Source organism: Bos indicus x Bos taurus, chromosome 6, assembly GCF_003369695.1.
Source record: "Bos indicus x Bos taurus breed Angus x Brahman F1 hybrid chromosome 6, Bos_hybrid_MaternalHap_v2.0, whole genome shotgun sequence".
NCBI classification, from domain to species: Eukaryota; Metazoa; Chordata; class Mammalia; order Artiodactyla; family Bovidae; genus Bos; species Bos indicus x Bos taurus.
This window is the reverse complement of record NC_040081.1, coordinates 45,858,592-45,874,943: the sequence shown is the minus strand read 5'-3', so window position 1 is coordinate 45,874,943 and position 16,352 is coordinate 45,858,592.

The window sequence follows — 16,352 nt, the reverse complement described above, 5'->3', positions numbered from 1 at the left end:
AGGTAGCCATTAACATCCATCTCCATTTTACATAGTTGTTGGGTAACTAGGCAAGTCACTGTTGCCAGGACGAGGCAGAGCTGAGGTTTAAACACCAGGTCCTGCTCACTCAGAGGCAGCTAAAGGCCCTGCCTGAAGGACTGAGGTCCTGAACTCAGTTAAGAAATTACCCAGGTCTTTACAATGGTAAAGGTTACAGGAAGGATTCAAATTTAAATTACATGGCTGCCAGTCATGCACCATCCAACCCTCAGATGGCACAGATTTTTTTTTATTCTTCTAACATTGCTAACATAAACATTCTTTACTCTGCTTTTTCTGAGACAGAGACACGGAGCTATGCAAAAGAACCACTTCCAGGTCCCTTCCTTATGGCCAGTGAGGGTTGCTCCATTTTCTCCCAGCTGCTGTGTTTCTGCAGTTCTGAAAAAAGAAGTTACATTTGGAATGATGCATTGAAGCCCTGCTGGATTCTGGCCTGCCTTCCTCATTGATAAGGACTCATCATTGAATAAATTTAAATTCTCTTTGGCCTAGTTTTCTCCTTAAACCAGTTTTATTGCGTGAATTCTAATTCCAAGAAAATTGGATGGCCATGTATGGTATCCATGGCAACCTTCACTTAAACAGAATATGAAATTAACCAGGCCACTCTGTTCCTCTGACATTCCAGATAAATGGAATTAACCGCAGACAGAAGCATGTTGGCTGTCTTTTCAAGACAATTTCAGGAATTCTCTGCCCATAGGGTCCTAGAAGGGTCAGATTGGATTCTGTAGACAGAGCCAATCAGAGCCTCAGTTTCCCCATTTCAGAATTCTAGCATTTGGGTGTTTAGCTCCTTTAATTGTTCCCCCGGCCCCTATTTTCATTGGAATTTTTTCATTCAAATTTTTAATTTTTCCCCCTCAATTAGTGGCATGGCAGTTGAATGTATCCTACTTCTATTTCACTACTGTTTGTCCTTGATAAAAAAAAAAAATGAATAGGCTTATTTTTTACAGCTGTTTTAGGTTTACAGAAAAGTTAATCAGAAACTACGGAGTCCCCATATATCTTCTCCCCAACCCCCAATCCCTTCTGTTATTAACATTTTGCATTAGTGTTGTACGTTTGTTATAGTTGATAAACCTACATCGATACATTATTATTAGCTAAAGTCCATAGTTTGCATTTGGCTTCCCTCTTACTGCTGTGTATTCTATAGGTTTTGACAGAGGTATAATGACATGCACCCCCATGGCAGTCTCATACAGAATGCTGCTGCTGCTGCTGCTGCTAAGTTGCTTCAGTCGTGTCCGACTCTGAGACCTCATAGACGGCAGCCCATCAGGCTCCCCCGTCCCTGGGATTCTCCAGGCAAGAGTTTCATGAAAGTCCCCTGTGCACCCCTCCACGTCCCTGGCGAACACTGAGCTTTCACTGCCGTCGTAGTTTCGGCTTTCCCGTGCCGTGTAACAGGAATCAGGCAGTTTATAGCTTTTTCAGACTGGCCTCTTTCACTTACCCATATGCAATTAAGTTTCTCCATGTCTTTTCATTGCCTTTAATTTTTTTTAGCAAACATGTAAACCGATATTTTTCTACCAAAATAATCAGTATCTACCCCGCTTTCCTACCACAAAGCAGTGCAAAGTCATACTTCTGTTTTCCTTTATATCAGCTACTTCCAACCCAGGTTTTGTTGAAATTGGTTCCAGCTAGGTATTAAATTTTTTTAATATTATACCTCTTATATCAGGCATCTCATTTCTTCATATCTGAAGCCTCATTCCTCCATTGTCATCAGTTGTTTAGACTTAACTCTCTGTGTACCTGTTTGTTTGTTTGTTTTTTACTTCTTGCTTTATTGGACTCTTTTTCCTGGCTGTAGTTTCTAGGGCTGTCTTCCGGGCTGGGTTAGCAGAGGTAAATGAGACGGGACAGGAACTCCTTTGACAGTTGGAGTTCCATCAGAGATGTAGCCAGATTTCTAACTCCGGCCCTTCTGGCCAGCCTCTGCAAAATTGGACTGCCCTGCTTGACATAAATTTAACAAGCATGTATTAAGCAACTGCTACATGCTAGCACTGTGTTTCAAGAGAAGTGTATGTCACTTGGCTTCTGTCATCAAGAATTTTGTATCCTCTGGGACTTCCCTGGTGGTCCAGTGGCTAGGACTCTACCCTCCCAAGGCAGGCGGCCAGGTTTTAATTCCTGTTTGGGGAACTAGATACCACATGCTGCAAATAAGAGCTTGCATACCTCATCTAAAGATCCCACACGTGGCAACCAGGACCCAGGGCAGCTAAATAAATAAATAAATATTTTAAAAAGAGAAAGAATGTTCTGTCCTCACTGCTGTTGAGGAAAGTTTGAGGGTAAAAGGGACAGGATGGTGGTAATGGGTGTCCAAGACATACTTTCTGAGTTGGAAAATGATGGAGAGCAAGTCAAGATAATGAACCAATATTAATACAAATAGTATTAATCATTGACATGTATTAAGAATGGCAGAGATTCTTCTCAACTCATTAAATTCTTATGACAACTTCGTGAGATGGGTAATATTATTCCCATTTAGGAAACTAGAGCACAGAGAAATCAAGTACCTGCCCAAAGGTCAGAGAACTAGTTAAGTGGTACAGCATGGATTTCAACTGGGGCAATCGCCCCTGAGTCCTGGGCTAACAAGGGGGTTTAAAGAGAGTTTCCCTGCTCTGGGTTTCTCCTGCCCAGTCTGTCCTCTGATGCCCCTCTTGCTAGATTTCTAAGAAAAAATCCTGCTTATATGTTTTTACTTTTCTGCTGGCTTTGCTCTCTAGGAGCAAAGCTGGGACCATAAGGTCCTTTACCACCTGGTTCAAGGTCCTTTACCATCCTCCAGCTCTGGCCCCTCTCATGCCCTCGCTCTAGTCTCCCTCTCATGCCCTCGCTCTAGAATCTTCTTTCTTTTCTCCCTGTCTTGCCATCTTAGGACTTTCTGTCTCTGTTCCTTCTCTTTCTGGAATGCCTTTCCTCTCCTTCATAACCTGGAAAGCTCCTACTACTTATATTTCCAGGTCACTCTCAGACATAGCCTCCTTTGTGAAGATTTCCCCCAGACTCCTAGGCAAACTTGGTAATTTAATTCTCTAAGCATTCATACATCTATTCATATCCTTATGATAATCCTTAATAAAGTGGGATGCATGTTGCTATCTGTTTACTTGCCTGTAACCTCCTCAGTGTCAGAGAATGTCTTATTCATCTCTGTGTCCTCAGCCTTTCATGGAGCCTATCACATGGTTGTCCCTTAATGTATAGCTCGTATGAAACCCAGCAACTGCTGTGGTGCCCCATCTCATGGGGTGCCCCTCAAAGAAGCACATTCACCATCAACAATTAATGCGAGTATTATAATTCTTACCCGGTTGCTTGAGGAAACACCCAAGGAGTGTACGGTTTATGCACTGCAAAGCCTTTAGAAAACTGCCTCCTTGCCTCTGCCACTTTCAGTTGCCTCCATAGACACGGCAGCTCCTCGTTCATTCATTCATTCACTTGTTTGTTCATCTATTCAGTCAGTAAACAGTTACTGAGAACCTATTAGGTGCCAAGTACTCTTTTATCGAAAATGCTCTCTCCCTTCTATTCTCACTTTTCAAATCTCAGAATTCTCTCCAGGCATCTAACCAAGAGCTTTGTTATCCCTTTCCTCTCATACCTTCTCTTGACTTTATTCTGAAGATCAGCTTAACCTTTCTGGCCTCTTTGTTTTCTCTGTTAGTCCATTAACAGGATTTCCCTTGATAAATCATAGTCTAGAAACTGACCCAGAAAGCTAGAATCCTTGCTCCTTAGACTCTATCTAAGAGGAAGGGGACAGAATATGAAAATTAATGGTGGAAATCTAAATTGGTGTAGCCACTCTGAAAAAGTGTGGAGGTTCCACAAAAAGCTAAAAATAGAACCACCATATGATCCAGCAGTTCCGCTCCTATGTATATATCTGAAGAAAATGAAAAGACTAATTCAAAAAGATGGACCCCAGTGTTCATAGCAGCATTATTCATAATAGCCAAGACATGGAAGCAACCTGAGTATCCATCAACAGATGAATGGATAAAGAAGGTATAGTATATTTATGTACAATTGAATATTAGTCAACCATAAAAAGAATGAAGTTCTGCCATCTGCAACAATGTGGATGGCTCTAGAGGGTTTTATGCTTAATAAGTCAGAGAAAACCAAATACTCTATGTTATCACATATATAGATTATAAAAAACAAATGAATATATAACAAAACAGAGACAGACTCATAGATATGGAGAACAAACTAGTGCTTATTAATAAGAAGAGAGAAGGGGAGAGGGGCAAGATGGGAGTAGGGGATTAAGGGATACAAACTGCTGCTGCTGCTGCTAAGTCTCTTCAGTCGAGTCCGACTCTGTGCGACCCCATAGACGGCAGCCCACCAGCCTCCCCCGTCCCTGGGATTCTCCAGGCAAGAACACTGGAGTGGGTTGCCATTCCCTTCTCCAATGCATGAAAGTGAAAAGTGAAAGTGAAGTCTCTCAGTCGTGTCTGACTCCGAGCGACCCCATGGACTGCGACCTACCAGGCTTCTCCATCCATGGGATTTTCTAGGCAAGAGTAGTGGAGTGGGATGCCATTGCCTTCTCTGTACAAACTACTATGTGTAAAATAAATAAACACCACACTATAAAGTACAGGGTAGGGAAATATAGCCATTATTTTGTAATAATTTTAAATGGAATATAATCTATAAGAAAATTGAATCACTGTGTTGTACACCTGAAACATAATATTGTAAGTCAACGATACTTCAATTTAGAAAAACTAGTAAATAGTGTATTTAACATCAACCTTGAAGAAAAAGGAAATGAATACATCAGTAATATTGGTCCTTGTTATAGGTTAATGTGTAAATATATAAATATAAAATAAGAATCCAGGCAAACATATTCCAAGTTCCAAATAAATGATACAATCAGTAGATGCTATAGGATTAAGGACCAGAATAAGTGTTTGGGCCCCAGCTGGATTTCCTCCGAGCGATTTAACTGCTGCAGTACAGTGAAGCCAGGCTTGGAGCCTGGCCCAGGGGAGTTTGGCTCCCAGCTCTGCCCCTGAGCGTTTGTTGGGGGTGGGGCGTCTGGAACAAGCACCCTAACTCCTCTCCATCCTCTAGCTTGTCTCTAAGATGGGGTTTGTTTACAGCAGCAGTCCTGTTCTCTGAGGAGGTTCTTTGGAACTCAGGGAATGGTTGTTCAATCTGAATCCTTCATTTCTTAATTCTTTACGTGTAGTACCCAGTGAGAGGCAGAAAATACTGGGGCTAGAGTCTAAGGTCTGTGTCACAACAGAATTTTCTAAACCCGCCAGCATATAAGCTGTCAGGGCAGAAATTTGTCCCTTTTATTCATTGATCTCTCCTAAGTGCATGCAACAGTGGCTGGCCCACTGTAAGAGTTCACTAACTGTTGGCTGAATTTTTTAAAAGTTCCTATAGCAATATGAGAGTGCATTTCATTGTCTTTGAAACCTGGATCTCAAACATTGTTACCGGGAGTGACTACTGGTATAGCCTTTTGAACAGCAGTGAGGTGGAATCTTTCCCAGCTTCAAATGCACACCTTTGCAGGTGGGATATAAACACCTACCCTCTAGCCAGTCAATTAAGTATGACTGCAACTCATCTGCATATTATCTCAGCCTGCATGTATCACTTACGGAACCTATAAGAAGTGTAAAGTGGTGACTGAGAGCACAAAGTCTAGGGCCGAGTGTCTGGATTTAAACCCCAGCTCTGCCAGATACCAGCCGTATGCCCTTTATCAAGTTACTTGGCTCTTTGCGTCTTTGTCTGCGGAATGTGGTTGATAATAACACTCACCTACCATATAGGGGTGTTCAGAGCGTTAAAGGAATTCACATGTCTAAGTGCGTGGAGTAGCATTTACTGTGCGAAAGTAATGCTCACTTTTTTATTCCTGGGGATTTGGGAGGCTCTCCACAGCCCCTTGGGAAGCCCCAATGGTTCAAGAGGTAAATAACCTGCCTGCCAATGCAGAAGATGAAGGTTCGATCCCTGGGTCAGGAAGATTCCCTGGAGGAGGGCATGGCAACCCTCTCCAGTATTCTTGCCTGGAAAATCCCATGGACAGAGGAGCCTGACAGGCTAAAGTCCATAGGGTCGCAAACAGTCAGACACGATTGAGCATGCCTGATGCACAGCCCCTTTATAGCCAATCTCAGGAAGTTAAAAACAAGGCTAGGAGCCGCCAGTCAGCTGTGCAGGCAGCCCTTGAACTCTGGTCAGTCTACCCCAGGACCAGCGGGCTTGCCCATCTTTTTCCCCAGCGACCACAGGCAGTACCACCATAGACTCCTTGGCTTACACCATGTCTGTGTCCTGATCTGTATTTTCCAAGTCCTCTGCTCTGACTCTGGTCACAACCTCTCCTGCAGTCAAGAAAACACATCATCTTCTCTGGGTAATCTTACAAGCTAAAGGGGCAGACCCTCATCTGGTGACATATCAAGGTATCCAGAGGGTCTTCTTAAAATCCAGTGCTCTGTCAGCCTGACCCTCAAATCTAAATTTCTTCATTAGATGATTCTCTTTGTATTTGTCTTTGACTCAGTTTTCTTTTAATTTTACGGCATTAATGGTATCATACCCATTTTGAAAAAAATCCTTGGAGTACTTCCTTGGTGATCCAGTGGCCAAGACTTTGCTTCTAGTGCAAGGGGCCTAGGTTCGATCCCTGGTCAGGGGACTAGATCCCACATGTTGCAATGAACATCGAAGATCTCACCTGCTGCAATGAAGAGCTGGTACAGCCAAATAAATAAAATAAATATTAAAAAATAAGTAAACAAAAAATACTTTGTTTTTATTAAATAAAAATAAATTCTTGGAATCTGGGGCTTGGGGATTGGCCCTGAAAAGGACGGAGGGCCGGCCTTGACCTCAGTGTGGGGCCAAAGAAAGCTCTCTGGTGGCTGGCTCTGGAGAAGGGCTGGAGGGGAAAGGCAGGGTAATCCATTTCTCCTTGGTGCTTAAGGCCTGTTTCTCGTTAGAGCTCTGACTCCACGCGGCTTCCTGTGGCTGCGTGCCCTCCCCCCCACCCCCCCAACCCCCCAACCTTAGTCATACTCTTCCAGGCTCTTCACATCCTGACAGGGCTTATTTTTAAGGGTTGGTTTATCAACAAGCAGTATTGATTGCCTGCTGTGTGTGAAAATGAGGCTGGAGACCCCAGTGGGGAGGGGAAGGGGCCGTGGCAGAAACGGAAGGAAAGGACCAGCCCTCGGGGGTTTGCAGTCTGGCGTAGACAGCAGCAGTGTGGTCAGAGGGCCATCTATGGACCAGCAGATTGCCAGGCCCCAGAGTGGTGGCCCTGTTTGACCCCATGAGCCCACCCTGGCAGGAGAACTTATCCCTTAGTACTTTCAGGATGAAGCATCCTTCTGTGGGCGGGAACAAAACCAAGCATTTCTGCCCTCTGGTCTGTCCGGGTGCTTCAAGGGGAATTTCCTCAGGCAGCCATGGTTCTGGGATGGACTTTCACTTCTGTCATTAGAGCCATCTGCTCGGCAGCCTCGGTTACGTCACTGAGAAGCTGTCTATACTTGCTTCCCTCCCAGCAGCAGCGAGCCCAGGGACGCACGTGGCCACAGGCCACAGCTGAGTGGATGCTGTGGGCAGGACTGCCATCGCGCAGGGTCTCCTAACCCAGCTTCTCACTGGAAACAAGGCAAAACTGAGTCCCAGAGATCTGGGGCTCTGGACTTGCTCAAAGGCACGCAACTAGACGTGGGTCTTGAGGAGTCTCATCCCTGCTCAGGCTTTGTGGTAAATCAGCACTGCGTCCACTGAGATGATCTTCGTTGTTGCTGTTGTTTAGTCTCTAGTTGTGTCCGACTCTCTGTGACCCCATTCACTACAGCCCGCCAGGCTCCTCTGTCCATGGGATTCTCCAGGCAAGAGTACTGGAGTGGGTTGCCATTTCCTTCTCCAGGGGATCTTCCTGACCCAGGAATCGAACCTGGGTCTCCATCTTTCTGTGCTTTAATAAGGTGGAAATGCCCTGTTCTATTTTATTCTTCCCCCTTTCCAAGAGCAGTGACCTACCTACCCCTCCATGAGGATTTCCTGGGCACACCTACATGCCTGGAACTTGTGAGACCTGCAGGAGCTACAAAGATCCAAAGACTGGGACTTTGTCCCTATGGAGAACTGTAGAGATGGACCTGACCAACCCATGAGATGAGGACCATCCAAACCCAAGTCTTACCTTGATAACAGCCCCAGCTACAAAGTAAGGCTGGATCTTAGCAGGGAATTTAGAAGTTTTGTGTCAGAGTGGAAGGAATTGGGTGGAAATACCAGTTACTGGCTTGCATTTTTGTTGGTGTTTTCCAACTGGGCAAAATTTCCATCCATTTCTGATTTTACATTGAATGCAAATGATATTGCCAAGAGACAAAGGATGTTCTCCTTTCAAGTCAGGAGCCCACTCCATGATTCTGAGTGGAGGGAAGGGGCACAGCCCTGACTCCTGGGACAGCTGCTGCTTACAGTCTTTTGAGTTACAGGGTAACCAGATTCCTCAAGACAGTAATTGGGCTTTTGGGGTCTGCTTGGGTACTCTAGGCACAGGGATGCTGGCTAAAATATCTCAGGCCATAAAAATAGCAGAATGAAAATACTCCCAACAACCACACATCCATGTATTCCATGCAGAGGCTATTAAAACCTTCAAATTACACCAGTATTGCTCTTCAAGGCCACAGGAGTACACAGCTGAATGGAAAAGGAAGCGATATTTTCAGGGTGAGTTCAGCACCAATCATTATAAGCTTTCATTTGTCCTCTTTAAAATGTCTTCCTCACGCCTTTAAAATTAATCTGTAAGGATTGACTCCCTTTTTAAATGGTTCTACCAGACCACAATAAGGCATGATCTTTACATATTGCCTTCCTCAGCATGACCAAGCAAATCTCTGATGGGGAGAGACAAGGTCCAGTAAATTTGATGGTTCTGACCTGCTCTTTCTTCTCTCAAACACTTTTGCCAGTCCTCCAGCCCGAACCACCGCCATGTCTTACTCGACTCTCAGTGAGCATCTTTATTGACATGTCTACCTCCAAGTCTTCCTTTCTCACATCCATTTTCCTTGAGACACTTAATTTTTCTCAAATGCACACCTGTCTATGAGTCTCCCCTGCTTAAAATCTCAGTCATTCCCCATTTTTGCCTCCAAATCCAAACATTTCCCCAGATCTTAGCAGGCCCTTGATAATCTGGCCCTGCTTAACTTCTCTGATCCCATCTCACAGCATTTCTAGCTTGGGTCATGTCCTCAAGAAGCTCCGCACTCTCCCTACAAAGTCTCCGAACCTGCCAGTCCCCTTGCCTGGATACTTTCTCTCTCTCCATCATTCTGCTAGTTCACGTTCACATTTGGGCCTCAGTAATATCCTGTGAGAAGTCAGAGCCAGTCTCTCATTCATTGTTGGTAGCTGGTTGAATGATGTCCTCCCCACTAACCCCCCCACCCCACCTCAGATATGTCCTCTAATGCCTCTGAATGTAACCTTATTAGGAAAAAGGGTCTTTGCAGATATAATTAAGGATCTGGAGGTGAGATCGTCTTGGAGTATCTGGGTAGGACTTAAATCCAGTGATAAGTGACCTTATAGGAGAAAGGCAGAGGGAGATGAGAGACCAGAGAAGGGAAGGCCATGTGAAGATGGAGGCAGAGGAAATTCCCTGGTGGTCCCATGTTTAGAACCTCGAGCTTCCACTGCAGGGGCTACAGATTTGATCCCTGCTCAGTAAACTAAGATCCCTTGAGACTGAGTGACACAACCACAGGGCAAGAAGCACTTGGAGCCCCGGGAAGCTGGAAGCAGCAAGGAAGGTTCTCCCCTAGGGCCTCAGGAGGGAATGCTGCCTTGCTGGTTTCAGATTCCTGGCCTCCAGAACACAGAAAATTAATTTCTTGTGTTTGAAGGCACCCAGTTGCTAGTAATTTGTTGTGATAGCTGAGGAAATACGTACACTGCTGTACCACTCGCACTCAACACTCTGCCCAGCACCAAGGAGGGGGCCCCAAACAATTTCTTGAGTGAGTAATGTCCAGGAGACTGGCAGGGAGAGAAAAGGGTTTGGGAAGAGTAGGGGTGGGGAGACACCTGAGACATGCTAAAAGATAGCAATTTCCGGTTACACCATCAATACAGGAGGTAGCTCTGCTCTTAGAAGAGGGGCCTTCCGTGTGTGATTTGCAGCACTGTTTATACAACACTCCAGTGTGCATCCTATTATCTGAGGAGGTGTTGCAAAATCTCAGAAATGTTCTGTCAGCAAAATAAGTTTACTCACTTTTAATAGGAAATTGTTACTTGAAACATATTTCAAATAATTAGCAAATATATATATGTATTTTTATTATGGGATAATTGCTTTACAATATTGCGCTGGTTTCTGCCATACATCAACATGAACCAGCCACAGGTATACCTATGTCCCCTCATCTAAGAGCAATGGAATAGCAAATACATTTGAGTGTCTCTGAGTCTCTTCAAACTTTACACAAGTTGAACAGACTCTCAGTTATTCCCATGAAATTTTTCCCCTGTACCTTTTCCAACCTTGACTTGGTAAATGGCACCATCCTCCACTTAGCCATGTGAGCCCTAGACTTGAGTGACACTCTTATTTGCTGCCTTGCCATCACCCCCACCAGCCAGAGCTGTGAACTCCATTTTCAGAATACATCCCCAGGTGCTCTGCCTCTCACCTCCTTTTCAAGCCACCATGCTCTCACTCCTGGACTTTACAACAGCCTTCCCATGGATTCACAGCTGGCCCACTTGCTCTTACAATCTCGTCTCTATTCGAAAGTCAGTCACATTTCCAGACATGAATCTGCTCTCAACAATCCCCTGATAAAAATCTTTCAATTGCTTTTCATTGCATTAAAAAAAAAAAAAAAGATGCAAACTTATACCATGGCCTCCCAAGCCACATGGATCTAGCCCCAACTTACCTTTTCATTCTTATCTGGTGTAACTGTCACCTATGACCACCATGCCTCTCCCATCATCCTTCTGTTCCTCTAACGATCTAATCTTGTTCCTGCCTCAGGGCACTTGCACTTGCTGTATCCTGTCAGGAATGCTCTTTAAAGATTTTCATCAGAGTGTCTCCTTCTCATTTTCCCACACCTGCTTCTCAAAGAGGGCTTCCATTACAACCCTCTGTACAAAGTAAAACTAGCGCCCTTTTCTAAGCATCCCACGGCACCCTTGGAATTTCCTCTGTAGGTAGCCTAAGAGCTAAACGAAGGCATTTATCGGCTAGGGCTAACATAACAAAGTACCACATACAGGGTGCCTAGAAGATGAGATCAAGATGTTGGTGGGGTTGGTTCCTTCTGAGGATTGTGGAAGGTAATCTGCTCTGTGCCCCTCCCCGAACTTCTGGTGGTGTGCTGGCAAGCCCTGGTGTTCCTGTCTTCAGCTGCTTCACCCTCATCTCTGCCTTCAGGTCACATGGTGTTCTCCCTGTGGATGTGTCTGCTTCCAAATTTCCCCTTCTTATAAAGCGGATGAGGGGCCCACCCTATTCCGGTATGACCTCATTTTAACTGATTACATCTGCAATAACCCTATTTTCAAATAAGATCACATTCTAAGTGCTGAGGGTTAGGACTGCAACATGTGATTTTTTTTCCCCCCTGGGGAGAGGCAGAACACAAGTCAACCCTTAACAGAGTTGTTCTCTTATTTGATTACTTATTTATTGTCTGTGCTGAAAGAAGTTTCTTGAGGGCAGAGATGTCATTCATTTTGTTTCCACTGCTGTATCCACTGTATGAAGAACAGTGCTCAGCACAAAGGCTTTCAGTAAGTAATCCTTACTAGATGGTGGCAGTGCTTGCCCGACTTTGAATATACTAACAGCCACTGCATTGTACACTGTAAAGGGGTGAATCTATGGTATGTGAAATATATCTCAAAAACAGTTCTTTCATGAATGTATAGATGCAATGATTATGTATTGTATTAATATTCTTTCTGGGACTCACTTTCTCTCTCTGTCATTAGGTCCTAATTCCCCAGAGATTTAATGACATTAACCTTTTTGAGAATCTGGTGACCATTTTCCCCAGTAAAATGCCGACAGGCACATCCACATGTGTCTCCATACAGCTGCATACAGTACTTTTTATTTAGCTTTAGAGGATTTACGAACACCTTAAGACTTCTGAGGACTGAAGTAACAATGCTTAGGTTAGAGGATCTCACCAAAGACCCTTCTAGCTCTGAAAACTAAGGAATTGTACACACCTGTGCTCTGCATGCACAGGGGCTCTAGGTCGAAAGTAAAATACTTTACTTTTGCTTACAGGGAGTTTATGGTCAACTTAGAGAGAAAGAAACCCATATGATCCAAAACCATGAGGAGAAGGTTTCGTGCAGGCTCTTGGGTTGAAAGCAACCATGACTAGGCTTTCCTTTGGCACTCTGACAAAAGAGCCAGGCATATGTGGTGATGAATAAGAGAATGCAAGCTTGCTTTAGGGTTTCAGAACCAATGTAACCAGTAAAAATGGGTGACACAATAAATTTAACAAACATTTCACTGATAATTGAAATAAAAGAGATTTTTCTTAATTTCTTACTTTCCTTAAAAATCCTGTTAATGTCAAATGAAAGTGAAAGTGTTAGTCTCTCAGCTGTGTCTAACTCTGCGACACCATGAACTGTAGACCCCCAGACTCCTCTTGTCCATGGAGTTCTCCAGGCAAGAATACTAGAGTATGTTGCCATGCCCTTCTCCAGGGGATCTCCCTGACCCAGGGATCGAACCTGGGTCCCCCACATTGTAGGCAGATTCTTTACCGTCTGAGCCACTTCTATTTTAAAAAAAGATATGAAAAATTGTTTTTGATGCAATGACAGTGATTTTGAAGCAATGTAATCGCATTCTGCCGCTCTCTGTACCCAGACAGGCCCATGAACCGCACTGTCAAGGAGCCGGTTTCTCCCTGTCAATTGGCCTTATCCTCCCCTTTCTCCCTCCACTCCCAAGCCAAGTAGAAATTCTTATAACAAGAGGTTTAATAAAGATGAGGCAGTGGTCTAGTGGAGGAGGGGAGAAAACTGGCAGATAGAATCTTTATAAATTCAGAGAAGATAGAATCTTTATAAATTCAGAGAAGATCACACTCCCAACTGTAGAACCTTGTAAAACTCTCCAAACTGTGTTGAGAGTTATCTCTTTTCCTGTAAAATGACTGGCCAGTTCATATCCCATTAAGGACACTTTAGGAGCTCTGAATAAAAAGTTGAATTAGAAGGAAGACTTTCTGGAAAGTTTGCTAGAAAGAAAATCAAATCCAACAGTTGTTTTAAAGTTTTAAAGTTCTACAGCGGTTATCACATGGGTTTAGATTGGCAAGATTATTGGCCTCAAAATCCCATGTTATCCCACCAACATCACCATTAGGTCAACAGCAAAACCTACCGCTCAAAATGAAAATGGCACGAGAAGTAAAGGAGTAAAGTGATGGAAGAAGGAATGGATGGAAGAAACAAGGCAAGGGATGGAATGGAGTTTGGTTGTTTGGGTGGCTTAAGATAATAGATTTTTAATTTTAGGTCCATCAGTTTAAATAGGGAACTTTTTCCACAACCTGACTCTGGAATGACTAGGGGAGTGATTGCTACATTGCTAAAGCTGGTATTTCAAATTAGCATATATTTAGCATACATTTGAACCAAAAGTCCTATATTACAGGCAAACCTGGATACAGTCTCTCATTAAGAACGCCTTTGTTGAGATAGAAAACCAAAAGTCACTATATCTAGCAAAGATATTTTAGGGGAGAGCCACTTGTACCAGCTTAATAGAATCCATTGTTAAATATTCAGGAATTTTGCAAGCTACTTGACATCATGCTGGTAACATGAAATAGTCTACGGTGAGAGTATTTATACCATGAGAAATGCTAGAGGTCAAGGGCTTTTTTTTTTCCTGGAGGGCTGGCTGCTAAACATTTACCAGCACACTGTCTTTGTATGTGAATAGTTTTAAACGCAATTTTAACTGCAAGAAAACCAAGAGAAATACCTCTAACCAACCATTTGAACAAGAACAGATACTTCTGAAGAGCAACTTGGAACTCATCTTAAAGATCATCATTCAGGCAGTCAACAAACACCAACTGAGTATCTAGGTTAATCCTGAAGAGCCAAGGGAAGCATCCAGTATAGAGCTCAGTCACCGAGTATCTTATAAATTGTTTGGAGAGACAGGATGGGCATACATGGAATAATTATGTAAGAGTACAAAACAAAGTACAATTACCTGTAATATTGTAAAAACTGGGTGTGGCAAGACTTCAGAGAAAAGGAATATCATAGGGGGTTAAAATTAAGCAAGAAAATCATGCAAATCATGGTCTTCTGTTAATTCAAAGCAGTAACAGATAAACTAGCTTTATCCTAATGGGATGTTTGGTTTGCAACAAAGTTTAAAAAAATCCTCTCCTACTTACTTAATATTACTATCACTCTTGATATATATTATTAACACAGAGAGACTATTGTTCTTTGTAATAGATGATGACATCTCTGGTGTGTGGCTATTTATATCTTCTTGGCCAGTTGGTCAATGGGCCAGCCTTCCTTTTTTGCACTCGAGTGTACTGCCTTTAGGCCCAGAGCTGCTTAAGTTTGAATGACCAGAGTTTGAATCCAAACTCTTGTCAGTTTTTAGCTGTGTGATCTTAGCAAATGATTCAACCTCTCTATGCCTCAATGTATGTAAGAAGGGGAAAGTACTCATGTCTCTCATGGGGATGGTGGGTTAACTCATATCAAGTGCTACTGAGCATATAGTAAGCACTGTGTGTGCTGTGTGCTTAGTCCAACTCTTTGAGACCCCAGAGACTGTAGCCTGGCAGGCTCCTCTATCCATGGGGGTTGGGTTGCCATGCCCTTCTCCTTGAAAAGGGGATCTTTCCAACCTAGGGATCGAACCCTGGTCTCCCGCATTGCAGGTAGATTCTTTACCATCTGAGCCACCAGGGAAGCCCATAGTAAGTAATAATAATAAATAATAGTAAGCACTACTTATTATTATTATTCTGCTGAGCTTGAAGCCCAGCCCTGCCATATGGGTTTATGCCCATATGCCATATGTCTTGTTCAAGTCATTCTTGGACTTGAAACCCTGGTTTCCTCATCTAAAGGACAGTAATGATCATTTCTGTCCACTTGCAGGGCTATGTGAGGACTCTAGAAAGTAGTGTCTGTAAAAGCTCTTAGCAAACTGGAAAGTTCTGTACAGGTGTGAGCTGTAGATGCTGATGGAAGATGTCTGCTCAAAATTAGCCCTTGGGTTCTTGGCCTCATGATGGCTTGGTGTGTTTGGTGTGCTGTGATGGTTTCTACAATCCCATTGCTCTGTCCCAGAGCACAGAGTCACAGCTTGCTGGCTTTTGGTTGTTTCCTCTTCCTGTCTTTTGTCAAAGAGCATTATGTTAATGTACGGGCTTCCCAGATGGCATGGTGGTAAAGAATCCACCTGCCAATGCAGGAGACACTGGAGACATGCATTCAATCCCTGGGTTGGGAAGATCCCCTGGAGGAGGGCAGAGCAACCCACTCCAGTATTCTTGCTGGGAAAATTCCATGGAAAGAGGTGCTTCCCTGGTGGCTCAGCAATAAAGAATCCACCAGGCAAGCAGGAGATGCAAGTTCCATTCCTGGGTCAGGAAGATCCCCTGGAGGAGGGCATGGCAACCCAATCCAGTATTCTTGTCTGGGAAATCCCATGGACAGAGAAGCCTGGTGGGCTACAGTCCATAGGTTCACAAAAGAGTTGGACACAGCTTAGTGGCTAAACAATAACAATTATGTTAATGTCCTCAAAGGATCTCCCCTAAAAGATGAGTTCATTGTTCATAAACTATGTGCTCCCCTCCCATTAGAGCATCAGCTCCCTGAGGGTAGCTCCTGCTTGTCTGTCTTTTATTTCTGGCTGAACCCCAAGAGTCTGGACAAAAGCCTGATATATGATAGCACTCAATAAATACATGTTTGTGGCAGGAACAGGTGCTCACCAGCCCCAGCTCATGTTTCCTCCAGACTGGAAAAGTGAACTGAGAGGCATCTCCATAGGAAGGAATCAGTATCCTGTGGGCGTCCACAGAGGAACCACTCAATCCACCAGGCAGCTGACTCCCAGGTGCGTGTGTGCACAAGCCACTCTGCAGGTCCTCCGGGGGAAGGGAGGCGTGGACGGGAAGGTACCGCCTCTGTTAAAACTGTTTTGGTTTTTT